This window comes from Apis cerana, linkage group LG16 (genome assembly GCF_029169275.1).
Source record: "Apis cerana isolate GH-2021 linkage group LG16, AcerK_1.0, whole genome shotgun sequence".
Classification (NCBI taxonomy): Eukaryota; Metazoa; Arthropoda; class Insecta; order Hymenoptera; family Apidae; genus Apis; species Apis cerana.
Window position 1 is genome coordinate 4,138,868 of NC_083867.1, and position 14,476 is coordinate 4,153,343.

Here is a 14,476-nt window from a genome sequence, read left to right on the forward strand (position 1 = left end):
ATAACTAGCGTTAAGAAAGAAAAATAGAGAACTAACCTCCAAAGAAACGATATGCCATAAAAGTACGATACACAGAGTATTTCACGTTTTTCCATTACACAGGGATCGATTTGATCTAAGAACGGTCTTTTCTCTCGAGCGGCGAACTTCTTCGAACGGGCAATTATCGGCATTTAATCAAAATGACCGACCATTAAGGTATCTAGGTAAGCGATCTAGGCGGCCGGACAAACGAGCCAGAAGAATGCTTCCCGGGAAGGTTGGTTCCACGGTCGGTGGCGGCGCGGTGGTCGACAGCCATGGGTCCCCTCGGCATCCGATTGGCACGTCGATGAAATTTGTTGACGCGCCGGAAGAAAAACGGGATTGTGACGCGTTGTCGAGGCGCGCTGCATTGGGTAGAAGCTACCGTAAGAACCGTGCCGACGAATTGCAGGCTAACACTGGAATCCGTGTTTTTACGCAGACCCCACGGCCCGATCTGGAATCCACGTTGCGGAACAATTACAATTAAGAGCGGTTAGCGAATTACCGAATGGCCATGGCACGCGGCGAGCAGCACGCGGTGTCGATCGTGCGCATGCGCGTTTCAAAGAAACCATAGTAATTTCTATCTCGTCGTTAACCGTTGACCAACAGTTGGGAAAACGCGTGTATACCAAAAGGAGTGTTACTTTCGGTTGCTGAATTTCTTCGGTGATTGCTACAGTTACGAGAGATCTTTTCGTGTTAGTGGTACCTCGAATTGAAAAAAATTTTAACGTACGGTATACTTTGAATAGAGGCGTTACGGAAAAATTGATTAAGAAAAGAATCTTGACTTTATTTCTTTAGGTAATCATCCTATCGTTTTCAAACGTTTAGAATCAAATTTAAAATTCGATATAATTACTCAAATCTAGCGATCGTTATTTTCCTGCTTGTGTGAAAATAAAAATCATCTCGTACATTTTGCGCAAGTATTCATATCTACCGTTTCGAGCCTTTCTATTCGTATCTCTCGCGATATATCACAATCTCGAAGGACCATCTGGTCGTTCCAACTCTCTTCGAGCTTCATGACGCTTGTTTTCGGGAAAAAAAACGCCATGTTAGTTTTTTTCGGGGAAATTCCGGATCTGGGCGCGGCTCGCGCGGAATTCTTAGGCTATGATGCTGGTTGGCTGAGGTTCCCCTCGTTCGCATTACGGCCCTTCCGTTCACGACAGCGCGGTACCGGAGGGGTGGAGGAGGGTTGGCAAGACAGGAAATGAAGGGAGCGGACGGGCGGAGGGGTGATAGGAAAATTTGATGGAGGGTAGCTGCCTGGGTGGGGGGAAACGTCGCGTCGAGTGAAACGGACGTGGAGATAGAATGAGATAGACGGTTCGAGGGGAAATAGGAGGAACCGGAGGGCTATCAATGACGCGTTAGACCACGTCACGTCGTGCAACACATCTGCCGCCGTCATATATATTATCTTGACGATACGTCAATTCGACCGCTGATCATTATACTGATTACCTTGGCACGCAAACTGTCCCGCATGTGCGCCAATTCTCATGACTCGGTTATTAATAAGCCGTGGCTTGGATTTCGGTGAAAGGATGCGAACGAGAAGTAGAAGTGTAAACAGAGAATCTTCTTCGCGATTAACGTGTTGTTTCATTTTTCAGAACTTAATTTGCACCTTTGGAAATGAGAATAAGCTCGATAGCATGGGATCCATATATTTACAGAAGAGATCCATTGAGAAATAATTTTCATTTATTTTTTTGGCGTATATAAATTCATCGTTCATTTAAGAATAATTATATTGATCTCTATACCGATCCGATAATTTGTAAATATTCAATTATTTAGAGAAACCTTGTAACGACACGAGAATAAAGATGATGTTATCGTATTACAAGAGTGAAAAATTCAATTTTTGAGAATTATCCAAAGTTCAAGGGAAAAAATGAGGAAAGAAGAAACGAAAGGTGCTGAAGAGTAGGAGCTCGATGGTACGGGTGAACTCTGGGAGCGTGTAAGGCCCCGAAGCGGCCGATGCCATAAATTTTGATATTATACACGAGGCCTCGGCGGCTCAGGGCGAAAGAAGAGAAAAGAGGGGAGGACAGAGGGAGGGTTGGAGGAATAGCCCGCCGGTGACGCAACCAACAATGCTTTCATGAGGTTTTAACTTTCTTTTTTTCGCTCCCTAGGCCCACAATAGCCCGCCGCACGTTCTTGCGCAAACTTTCCCCGATTTCCCTTGGACGTGAAACCGTTCATCCGCTACAAAGGAGCGAAAAGTATGCACCAAGGCAGAGGGAGGGAGTAGCTTAGCTTGCAGATAGAGAGAGAAAAAGAAAAATTTTTCACTCCTGGTATCTCGACCTTTTTTTTGTCCTTCGTCCTTTATGGCTCATTTCTAATGTAACATGACTGGTTGCATTCAAGGTTCAGATGCGAAAACGTGACTTCCCGAGTATGGAAAAACAGAAACGAATTTGTTCCTTGGAGACGGTGGGATTTCATTTGAGATTAAATTTGTCTTGAATACTTGTTGGTCTCTCGAATCACTTTGCTTCCTCCAATTCGTGGATTTTAATATTCAATCAACATAAGGGAACCTGTTAAAATGATATATTTTTAATTAATTTCTTGTTTCTATAATTATAAAAAATATTTTTGATAAAATTAATGTTGATTTTCGTTGCAATATTTTAATCTTGTCCACGGTATGGTAAATATGAAAGAAATTCAAAATTAGTTTCCAAATTTGTAACAAGAAAGAAGTAGAGATTCATAAATCCATCTTCTTCTGAAACCAATCCTTTAATCGCAAACTCAATTCATATACTCGGCGATTACCATCCCTTATCCCTTGAACGATTCTCGCCTAAATTCTTTCAGCGGAAAAAATCGGTTTCCAACAAAGTTGATAAATAAATTCCACGGATTAACTTCCGCGGTTCAACCCATATATTTTATTTCTGGGACGAAATGTGCAACGCGATTCAGGATCCCCTTGTTATTTCTCCAACTTCGCGATAAATCAACGCGGGTTGCAACGAGGAAAACGAAGGTCGATGGAAGAGGCCAAATGCCAGATGGAAAACTAACATGCCGTGCCACGCATTCGATAATGATTTATCGCGAGGTTAGCCACGAAATTATATGGAGCACTTTTTCCCCGGCCTATTTCGGTGGTCGCGGTTTTTAACCACTTTTTAAACGGGCATAAATTCAGAGACGCGATTCCGCAACGCTTGGGAGCGAAGCGATAAATACGCGGCCTGTGAACAATGGGGCGAGAGGTTTACACGCTCGAAATGTGTCTTTAATAGGTTAACGGGACGCGGCGATAGATATTGACCGCGAGAGGGCGTTGGCGTGGCGTTTCCATTCCTCCTCTCAACGGAAAAAGGACGAGATTCTACGTGAACTATAACTTCTCGATTTCTATGCTTCAAATGTACTTGCTACGTTTCTTTTTCTATGCAACTTTTGATCGAATTTATTACGATCGATCAAATTTAATATCTTCTTAAATCGATTATCAAACTTTCTTAATAATTCATTTTATTTTTGTATTTATTTATTTATGGGTATAGGTTAGGATTGATTTATGGACGATTCTAGATTATTATTTATTCAGTGAATTAATTTTATTGTTATTCGTAAACGTGATGCACAAACACTAACGCATTTAAGGATTTTTTCAGAAAGTACAAATGATTATTTCATCTATCGTAAAATCGAATACCAATTATTTGATTTCTGAAAAGTCGGATGACAAAATTAATCAATACGCCTTCTGAATAATTCGAGCATCGTCCATCTCGATCGATTCAACCTCGTCAATCCGAGAGCACCATCGCTCAAATTTTCAAAGCCAATCAGCCCCTTAACTCGGTTGATCTTTGATATTCTCAAGGAACGCGGAACGTCGTTAATTCGTCGCAGAACCAATAGAGCCGTTACGCAACCGTTGAACCCGCCCCGTATTGTTTTCGAGCGCGCGCGATCGTCTTAAATTCGAGTTATTTTTGTGCTAGCGCGCGGCCAAGATGGATGGCGCGTGGGCTTTCTGGCAACACTGTTGCCGTTCGCGATGGCAACTGCCAACCCAGCCGACGAGCGAGCATCGCGGCAAGACAAAGACGAAGAGAAGGAGGAACGGAGAGAAATATAGCTCGAGAGAGACGGAGTCGATCTTCTGTGTTGGAAGTTGTTCCCAGGGAACGTCGCTAAGTTGGCGGACGGAACGCCAACCGCCCCCGTAACGTCGTTCTTCTGCCCTCGCGGCCTCTGTCCGCCTCGCCCTCTCCTCCTCGACACCACTCGCGGCACTGTGTGACGCCTTCGGGGCGCCGCTTCTCGTTATCCGCGTGATTTATGCCGCGCTAATTGCACCGCGGTGAACAATAACCGCCGGCCGATTGTCAAGGCCGTCACTGTCTAACCCTTTCCTCCGCGATTCTGGACTCCCCTTTTATCGATGGGGGTCGACAAGTGCCCCGGACCGATCGCCTTTTCTCCGAGGAATATCGTGGCAGGAGTTTAGTTTCGACGAAGAGAAGCACGTTAAATTATGATGAATGTTGGTAACTTAATTTGGATTTGAGGTTAAGTGCCAGTTTTGTCTTTGCGATGTTCGTACGTATAGCGCTGCCCTCTTTAGTCGGCCCGTCCTTCGGTCTCCCCACCAATTGCCGACGATGAGACCTTGGAGCGAGTATGCCGAATGAGATAGATCGTCGAACTAAATTTGACACCCATCCATTACATCGCTCGCGTTCGATTTTGCACGAGTTGAATTCTTTCAAGTCATCTATTCGCGTAAGTGGACTCGCTTCCCTGACAATAATGCGAATATTATTACGTTTTTTTGGAAATATTGAAACGGTTTGCATAATTTGAAAAATATATCCGGATCGGTGATTAAAATTAATATTTCACAAATTTGACAATTAAAGTTCATTCTGAAGCACGAACTTACCGTTCATACTTGAAAAGTACGCGAAAGCTCGTCCCTAAAACGAAGGTAAAATGACAGCACGTGGTTCTAGGCGCGACGCACAGGTATATTCACCTGGTCGGATTCTCATGAATCTTCCGCCATTCCTTGTACACATCGTGTTTCGCCGCGCGGCGAAGCTTACACGTGTAGCCGGCCGCGTTTCACGCGATGCCTCTGTGTGCACTCTGTGGCGGTCCCGGGTCGTCTGGTTGGTTATGCAAATCACGCTCTCTCGCGTACACATTTACGCGTACTTACATATCCACCAACGATGCATCGTCGATGTTTCGGTGTCACAATGGGCTGCCGATTTATTATTGTAAAAGTCAAAAAGCGTGACTTAACGCCACGTTAACGTCTCCTCGCGCTTTATGTCTCAATGTAGCGTGATGCTGGTGGCGGGCGGTGGCAGCACCGTCGCGATCTTAATTCCGTCGCGAGGACGCAAATCACCACAAGCCTTTTTTTGTATCTCTTCTTTCTCCCTTTCTCTCTCTCTCTCTTTCACCGAAACGGTCGTAATTTATGACCAGCCGAGGGATGTTTGTTTCGTCTGTTCTCGCGTCCCCGCGTAAAATATTTCACCGCTCGTAACGAGCATATATTGCGTAATCGGTCCTCGTCGACTAACCGTCGGATTCGACGGGCAATGACGCTTCCCGTTTCGTTTGTTCGCGATTTATTAGTAAGAGTCTCGCGAGTCTCTTTACGCTGCGACCACCAAAATTGTCAAAATAATGTTTCGCAGACTTTTTGTTTTCGTAACAAGTGGCAAAGCGTAGCACATTTCTAAAGGAAAATAAATTATACGCATCTGTTGTTAAAATGTTACCTTTGTCAGAATTAATATTGATCTTCATTAAGATAATGCGATATTATTCATCGTTATTGTATATATTTATTTTATATTACATCGTTATTATTTATTTACATCCAGTTTCATCGTATCGTTATTCAATTCCTCAATTCTACGACGAAATATGGATAAGATTGGCTGTTTTGATGTTAACTTCGTCAGGATGCCAGCTTCAAAAAAGAATTTGCAGCTGTTGAAATTCGTTTTTTAAAGGCGTGCTTGTTTTTTTCTCGAACGGTGAAGATTAGTGTGCAAAATGGATACCGGTGAAATCATCTTTGTAATCTTTGGTAATAACGCCGAGAATGCCTCTGTTTTTCGAATGCACGGGACACTCTGTCATTAGATCATCCAGTCAATTTGATTCGATCGTTGATAGATACTTAGATGATTGTGCCTCGCCGAGGGAATCCGCATAATAAGTGGTCCTCGGGGAGTAGTAAAGAAACTACGAACCTTCTTACACCGATATTTACGACTATCATTGTCCGACAGCTAGGATTTTCGCGGCCGTACTTCTTCCTTTGCCCCTCGCTGCCTTTGGAAATTGTTTTCGCCTCTATCTTTTATTCCTCGAATTTTGCATAATTATGAAAGTTTCCTTGAAATTATCCGCGAAGTTTGCCAACTTCTCCTTTCGCATAACGTCGAATTTCTATCTTATTATTACTCTTTTGGCTGATTCTGGATTTATTTTTCAAGTTTCGGATTTTTTTATCTCATTCTTTACATTTCGAACCTGTGTAAATATCAAAAAATTTAATGCAACACTTAAAATCTAAAGTTTCTAAATTTCATTTTCAAAGCGTTGCTTTACAAATTACCTTGTATTAAAAAATTCCACGTCGAAGAACGTGAGAGAAATTTCCTTGAAACAAATCGATCAGCATTCTTCACGTCTTCTTGCAATCGAAGGAAAAATACTCGTAGGTAATAATCATCGGTAGCAAGCATCATGGCGTAGCGTAAAATCACTAATCGTCACCAGATGGCAGGCATCGCGGCGCAATTCGAGTCGGCGCAATTTTTCTCCTTCCGTGGCAATTTGGTTGTTCTGGACTTCGAGAGGGAACCCATATTTGCCCTTACGAAATATCAAAGCGTATCAAAACGATCGAAGCAATCAAAAGGAGCCTGGGCCGCGTCCAGACCGTTTTTCGAGCGCACAACATGTTGTGTATCGTCGGTCAGCAGGCAGGATATCATCTACCGATCCTCTCTCGTTCCTTTTCGTGCGACGTGCACGAGGGGGCGGCCATAGGGCAGCATATAATTATCAGGATCGTAATGGCGGCCATAAATCATAGGCGCTTCTCTGGCCCCGACCAACCGCTCGTTTCTTTTTTCTTCCCTGGTCGCGGCTCTGCCCACGGCTACAGAGTGAATACGGATGAGAAATCGACGCGGCCGATTGGATAAAGTCATCACTCCGCCCGGGACAAGCGGATCGACTCCATTTTCCTTGGAAATGTGTCTTCGAGTTTAGAATTACTCGAGCTTTGGAAATTATAGTTGGAATATTATTATTGTCACAGGAAAGAAAGAAATTATGAGGTCAAGGCGGGATTTATTCGAAATTTTGAAATTTTATATTTTAAACGTGGATATATTTCAAAAGTTTCAAACGACACTAAAAATTTAATTAAAAATAAAGATTAATACATATACCGGATTATAAATTGAAATTTTTTTTAATCGTATAAAGTAGTGGAGTTTAAACAGAAATCTTGTTTATATACAATTTTTAATATTCCGTATATATTTTGCACGTTTCAATTTTCTTTCTCTCGTCTACAAATTTTGAACAAGATTGCAGATTTCATAAACCGTTCCAAGTAGAGCAACTTTTTTCTAAGATACATCCTTGAAGAAAATAGATCTTCTGGCGCCAAGAATTTGTTCAAATTCCAAAAACTCGACCACGATGAATTTTCCCTTCCATGTATTAATAGCGAAACAGGAGGGTATTCGTGCTTATCGTTCGACGCTTCCATCCCATTTCCTGTTCCATTTTCTTCTTCCTATCCACCCCCCTCCATCGAACCGTGACCAAAACCCACCCCATCGCCACGGACAGAGAATGTCAGTCGACGGTTGAGGAGGGTTGGGTTCGCGAGTCGGGATAGCCATCGTCTGGTAACGCGCACGTACACACGTACGTTCATGGTTGTGTGGATCCAAGGAGCTCGTCTCGAGGGACGATTGAACGATCCGCCATTGGCGGAACAAACCGGAGGCTGACCTTTGGGGAGGCGAGAACCGAAGGGTCTTGATTATCGAAGAAACGAATCCCTTTGTCCTCGCGAAGGGACAACAGAACTCGGCTGCTCGTTGTGAAATTTGACCCGCGCGTACGAAATCGATCGCGTCAACCTTGGCGCTTGTTTACGTTTCTCTTCAGGTTGTTGTTCGACGAGGGAATATGATGGCCTGTGAGGAAAATAGTAGTCGGTGAAATAGAGCTTTGTATATTGATCGCGACAACTTATCGTTTGTCGCTCTCTTATCCGTTCATCTGTGCCGTGTCTAATGGAGATTCGTGCGGGTGTAATCGAGGATTTTCTCTTTCTCTTTCCAAGGAAAAAAATTTTATTGTATTTGATCGTAACGGAATGTTCCATCTGTTGTGTAGCACTCGGAGAACGACCAACGTGTTCTAGAAGAAAATTTATTTCATTAATCAATTATTTCTATTTTATTCTATTATTTGAATCTCAATATTTAATAGTGTAAGCAATGTAATAATAGTTTTTACTCGCTATGAGCAAGAAAGAATTTTCGTTTAGTCGTCCATCATTTTATTTCCTCCTTTCATAAAAAGCGTGTATGCGCGAATCTTTTTTGCGCCACAAATTTTCCGTTTCCGCCGAGTGATTTACACCTTTCGGACAATTACACGAACATCGCCTCTCTCCTCGTCATCGTAGTGACATTTTATCATGATTACGCTGGCCGCCAGTCTTTGGTCACGCATCGACGCAGGCGAGGATACGGGCGAGGAGTCGGGATCGAGAGGCGAAAATGGCGGTGGAGACGCCGACGAATTGTTTCCGAGGTATAAGCAAGAATTATGATCCGTCTACGTCGCTGTGCACGCTCCTCTACTTCCCCCTTTTTTTTCCCTCATTCCGTTCCCCTGTTCGATGGAACGAGCAGTGGTGACATTCGAAATTTGTTGGGAAGAGGAAAGGTTAGGGTCGAAAGGGAGAATGATCTAAATAATGTTTAAAAGTTCGTCGGGTGCATTATGAGAATTTTTCAGAATGATGCGGATGGATTCGTATAATACGAAGAGATGTTAGAGTCGTAGATTAAATTTATGGAAATTAAGTTAACCGAATAGTTTGATGGTTGGTGATAATGATAAATGAAATTGTATCTAACGTGATCTGGTACTTAATAGCGACGAGTCGGAAAGCGATAAATTCATTCGAACTAGAGTCTACTCTTTAAATAAACCGTTCGAAATAATTATGATTAAATGCGATTTGCTTTTGAATTGAATATTCCGGTTTGTAATATAACTTTTTTTTTGATAAACACATCACGCATATATTTTTAAAAACTGTTTTTAAATTTTTCTTTTTAACGTCCGTCATAGCAGGATCGTAAGATAATACCGGATTCGTATAAACTTTGATTTTTTGTGATTTTGGCCTAACGTTCAACATGCACAATTAAATACACAAATAAATACCCTTAAAGTAAAATAATCAAACTTTCGTGTATATCAACCAGTAGAAATTCGCATTGTATCTCTCCTACGCGCGTTTTTCCCATTTTTCCTTCGACGCGTTGTTCCGGCGCACAGGGGTTACGACACAGCGTGGAGCGAAAAATGGGCGAGAGAAAGACAGCGACGCATGGAGGAGGGGATCGGCTGTAGACGAGGGAAAAGCGAGGCTGGAGTAATGGGGTGGGGGTTCGTCACGGTAGGAGGGGTTGGTTTCGGGGGGATTCGGGGTGGGGTGCGCTGACAGCTCGACGCTCTCGTCCGCTCCACGCTCGACAGGAGGATACGCTTCTCTGCACACATTCACCGTCACAGTCGCACACACGCTCACGTCTCCAGGCTATACACTCACACTTGAACGTGTATATGTGTTTGTGTAACGCAACATGTCCCTTTTTTTCTTCAGTTTCGCGTTCGGCTCGTCTTCGTCTCCTATACGTGCACGCACGCACACATCTTTCTCGCGTCCGCCACGAGCGACCCTCTCTCTCTCTCTCTTTTTTCTCCTTCCGTCTTCGTTTCTCTGGCCGCGCGTTGGTCGCTCGTGTGCGCGCGTTAGCCGTCACATTGTGTAGTTTCGTTTCTGTCTCTACTTCTGCCGAGTCAGAAGTCTCTGACACGGACGCGCGGAGTCGTATTGCGTCGTTCGTATACGCTTCTCGTTCGATGACAGTTCGGTGGAGGATCGGAGAGCCGTGGTCATGATCGTCGCGAATTTACTCGCGAAACGTTCGTGCGCCGGTGAACGCAGGACACGTGATCCCCGAACGTGACGTTACCGAGCTCCCACGTGTCTGTCAGTGAAGAGTCGCGCGGCGTCAGTGATGGTGGACGGACGCGTGGAAATTATTCTACGTTCACGTCGAACGATGGTGTAAATACGGTTGACACGAATCGTGGAAAACTTCGATGCGAAAGACATTTTCTTCGTTCGAAGAATATCGAGTATCCGGTAGCTTTGATGTGACTCGTGCGCTTTTCGCGAATCGTTGTACACTTATCGACGGTTACTCGACGTTTGAACGTTCTCGACGAAAATGAATGCCAACCGTTATTTTCGAACTAGTGAGTCGTACATCGAACGGTGCTTACAGTGTTTAAATAAGTTTAAATAAGTTTCGATGTTATTACGATAGTGAATTATCAGACATTTTTCACCATTTCCGAAAATTCATCGCGAGAAGAAGAGAAACGAAGCATTTTCCGCATTCTTTCAAGTAAGAATTATCGAAAACTATATAAATATTTGATATTTATTTTTTTTATAAAAAATAGATATAGAACTTAGTTAGCTATAAATTCTTCATTTTATCCTTACTGCAACGAACTTGGAGGAATTGAAACCTCAAACATTTAAAGAAATTTATCTAATATTCTTTCGTTGTAAAATTATTCGCTTCACTGAATTTAATAAGTTTCCTTAGCAGTGGGGATAAGTCTCGAGAATGTATATATGATTAACTATTCTTTTTACACAATTTCTACCACAAATGTTTATATCTCTCTCTCTTTCTTTCTCTCTCGAAATACACAAGTCTGAACCAGTGAAACGTATCGGAACCATATTCTCGGATATATTTAATAATTTCAATGGAGTAATTATCGCGATTGGATCCGGAATTGTTCCGCTCTCACAGAAACGGCGGCATGCGTTCTAGTTGGAGAAAGCGCGGCGTATTTCGTCTATATCTTTACATATCGATAGACAGTTGTGTGTATACGTAATTAGCAATGTATTTGCACAGTCTGCATCGTCGCGGTTTTCGCAGTTGACGTCGCGCCGCGATGTATCTCCTTCTCCGTTTCTCTCCTTTTTTTCTCCGTTTACCAGTAAGTTCACACGTCTGGTTTTATAATTTTCATTGACGATTCGAACACTATCTAGATGAGCGTTAATCGATCGATAACCATCGTTAAGAAAATCGCGTTTCATTGTCCTCGGACGATTGCTCGAAGCGCTTTACCAAGGTTACCATTTGATGATGCTAAATGATTGTATAGAGATTTAATTAATTGATTTGATTTTATGATTTTCGAATAAGGAAAAAGGAAGAAAGTTCTGCGAAGTGTAAAGATATACAAATCCGTTCTGCTTTGGAAAAATTAAATTAGAAGGTCCATGTATTTAATCTTTCACGTTATGAGATCATCTTTGATCCGACAACGCTATTTTTAGAAGTTTCGTTTACATTTCTGACATGACATGTCATATAATTAATAAAGCAAATTAAAATCGGATAAGATCAAAGTAAAATAATTATATTGCAATATGCGTTAAGTACGTACAATCTATTCTTAATCTCTTTTTCTCACACAATGTTTATTTATCCGTTACTTGATAATTTACCCACATTTTTCATTACTTCAATTCATAAATTACGAACATCGTATTCTTATTCTTGTTACGATAAAATAATGAATAAATTGGAAAAATTCTTCTCCGTCAAACGTGGATTATCCGAGATCCAAATTAATCCGGACACGAGAAATCTCGAAAATTCCACGCGATTCTCGCCCTCGATCCGCGCGTCACGTTTATCCGAAAAACAATTATTCCTCGGCTCTCTTTGTCGGTTGAAACGCGCGGAATGCTCCCTGGCCTCTTCTAGCGTAAAACGCGAAGACAAATGTGTCGGTGAGCACGACACCCCCGCATTATCTCGGATTAAAATCAGAAATGCAGGTCAAACGGTCCGCCGGCGGCCACGTGGTCGCGTTGGAGGACTCGTTTCGAACAGGACACACGCCGACTTTATTACCTGAGCAACAGATAACGGGAAGAAGTCGTGTTGCATAATTGTCGGCCCGAGACCAGGTTATTTTTAATCCTGACCGGTAGCACGCGACTACGTCCATCCCGGAACAAAGAAAATGATGGAAAAAACCACGAATCTCGTCCTCTCGAACAGTGCGCCGACAGATTTTTATCAGTATTATATTATCGTGCCAAGAGGAAAAGGTGTATGAAAATGTCGATGATCCAAGTATTTGGAATTTTTTTTCTAAAAACGTTCAGTGATTTTAAACAATTAACAACCGAATGAACCCAATTTGCACGATAACATCATGATAAGCATTTGAAACTTCATTTTGATAGCATGTTCCCATAGAATGATATGGAGAAGTATAATTTCCAGTTTTATTTTCAGACAATGTAGAAACTGGCACGTTATAAGAAGGTGGTGGTTGTCTAAAATTTGGAGGTGGTACAGAATAATTTCCCATGTTTTGTTGTTGAGAAACTCCTGAACCTCAAAAATAAGATTGGCCAACACTTGGAGGAGGATTTGCCATTTTCCACAAATATTATATCGCCTGAAATATTATATTAAATGAATAAAAAGTATAAAATAAATTTTATACTTTTATGAAAATAAATATGAAAAATGATATAATATTTAAAACTAAGTCAATTTCAATTATTTTACTTGTCCGATATGGCCGAGAATTGGCACGCACGTTACGTCCATGCGTTCGAAAAAAAGATGGCTGCCGTTTGACAAAAATTTTCGCACGAAATGTAATTCGTTGCAGTTAATTTTAAATACCTATGTTTTATATATATATTAAAAGAAAGATACACGGATATAGCGCGGGAAATTCAAAAATTCCTCTCCCGTAATGGCTGTCGCAGCGATCGGTATGCATTGTGCGGGGTGGTTGGACCGTTTCGATATGGTATCAAGTCCCCATAAATATTTAATGAACCCCGAACCCTTCGAATTGACGAGGGTCACCCGGGATTAGAGCTCTCGAAGGATAATCGGGCGTCGGCGTGTTAAGAAACGAGTTTACACCGCGATTAACGGGTTCTGGTACGCGATTTCGCTTCCGCGTTTTACGGTTTTATCTCGCATCGCGATTAATGGGTGGGGAGAAATAAAATTTCAAGTTCGTAAGGAAATATGCAGCCGCGATCGATAAAATACCGTCACGCAAGATATTTTTTTCCCCTCTCTTTTTCACGCTGCGTAACGCCGATGGACTCGCGGAGGAAAAAGCGTTGGATGACACGGCAACAGGTTACGGAAACGCGGAAAAATTACTAGTTAATAATTTTGCTGAAGAGAGAATTAATCGAATTAATCGAAAAGCAGCAAATTATTATTTAATCTAATGCGATTCGTAATAAAGATTTATTAAAAATAGTTTTGAGATTCGTCGAGAGGAATGCGGGCCTGCAACGTTGCAAATGGATAAGAATTTTAATATCAATGGAGAAGAAACACGTTTCTCAAGTCGTAAATATTCCGTTTCCGTGAACAATCCTCGCGAATATACTCGACTTCGAGTTTGTATACAAACGCGTGCCATGATGTTTTCGTATTCATTATCCTCGTGACGAACCAACTGTTCCTCTTTTATCCAATTTATCATTCGCTGCTAACACCATTTCTTTTCACCATGCATATTTACATATTTCCATAATTTTATCATTCCCAATTTAACATTGTCCTTTTTTCCCCTAATAATTCTACTATTCTCGTGCCGATTTGCAAAATTTCCTCTCCATCGAAAGTATCTCGAGCTACGTAAATACAATACGAGCGACGGAGGACGGTATTCTTCCTCGAAAGACGCGTTGACCTTTCGCGAGTTCCCACTTTCGTAGACACCAACTCGACCAGACTTTGAACTTTGCGCTCGGCCCGCAACTTGGGCAAAACCCGAAATTCAAGGGTGATCCAAGGGGGTGAAGACGCTTCGCTGCGCTTCTGATTTAATGGCCACGGGGTTAGGGTGTCTAGTGGCTTAGAGAAGCTTACAACGAGGTGTGGGGGAGGGCTTGAGGAAGCAGCGTGGGTCTTGAATGCACTTGGATGATAAATTAAAGGTTATCGATACGGAATGCTTTTTTCTTCTTCTCCCATTCTTCGATTTATTTATGATAATATTC

The 14,476-nt window shown here is 42.2% G+C and overlaps 1 protein-coding gene across 12 annotated transcripts in view; it reads left to right on the forward strand.

Annotated features, from left to right (window-relative positions):
• Nucleotides 1–14,476, forward strand: part of LOC108000242 (homeotic protein antennapedia-like) — a 171,540-nt gene that overhangs the window by 118,914 nt on the left and 38,150 nt on the right. The window contains exon 1 of one of the 12 annotated variants that reach the window (XM_062086455.1): nt 8,499–10,796. The exons of the other annotated variants lie outside the window; for them this stretch is intronic. The gene's annotated coding sequence lies outside the window, so the exon portion shown is untranslated. Of the gene's footprint in view, nt 1–8,498; nt 10,797–14,476 lie in introns of those variants that run through there. 12 annotated transcript variants of the gene reach the window in all.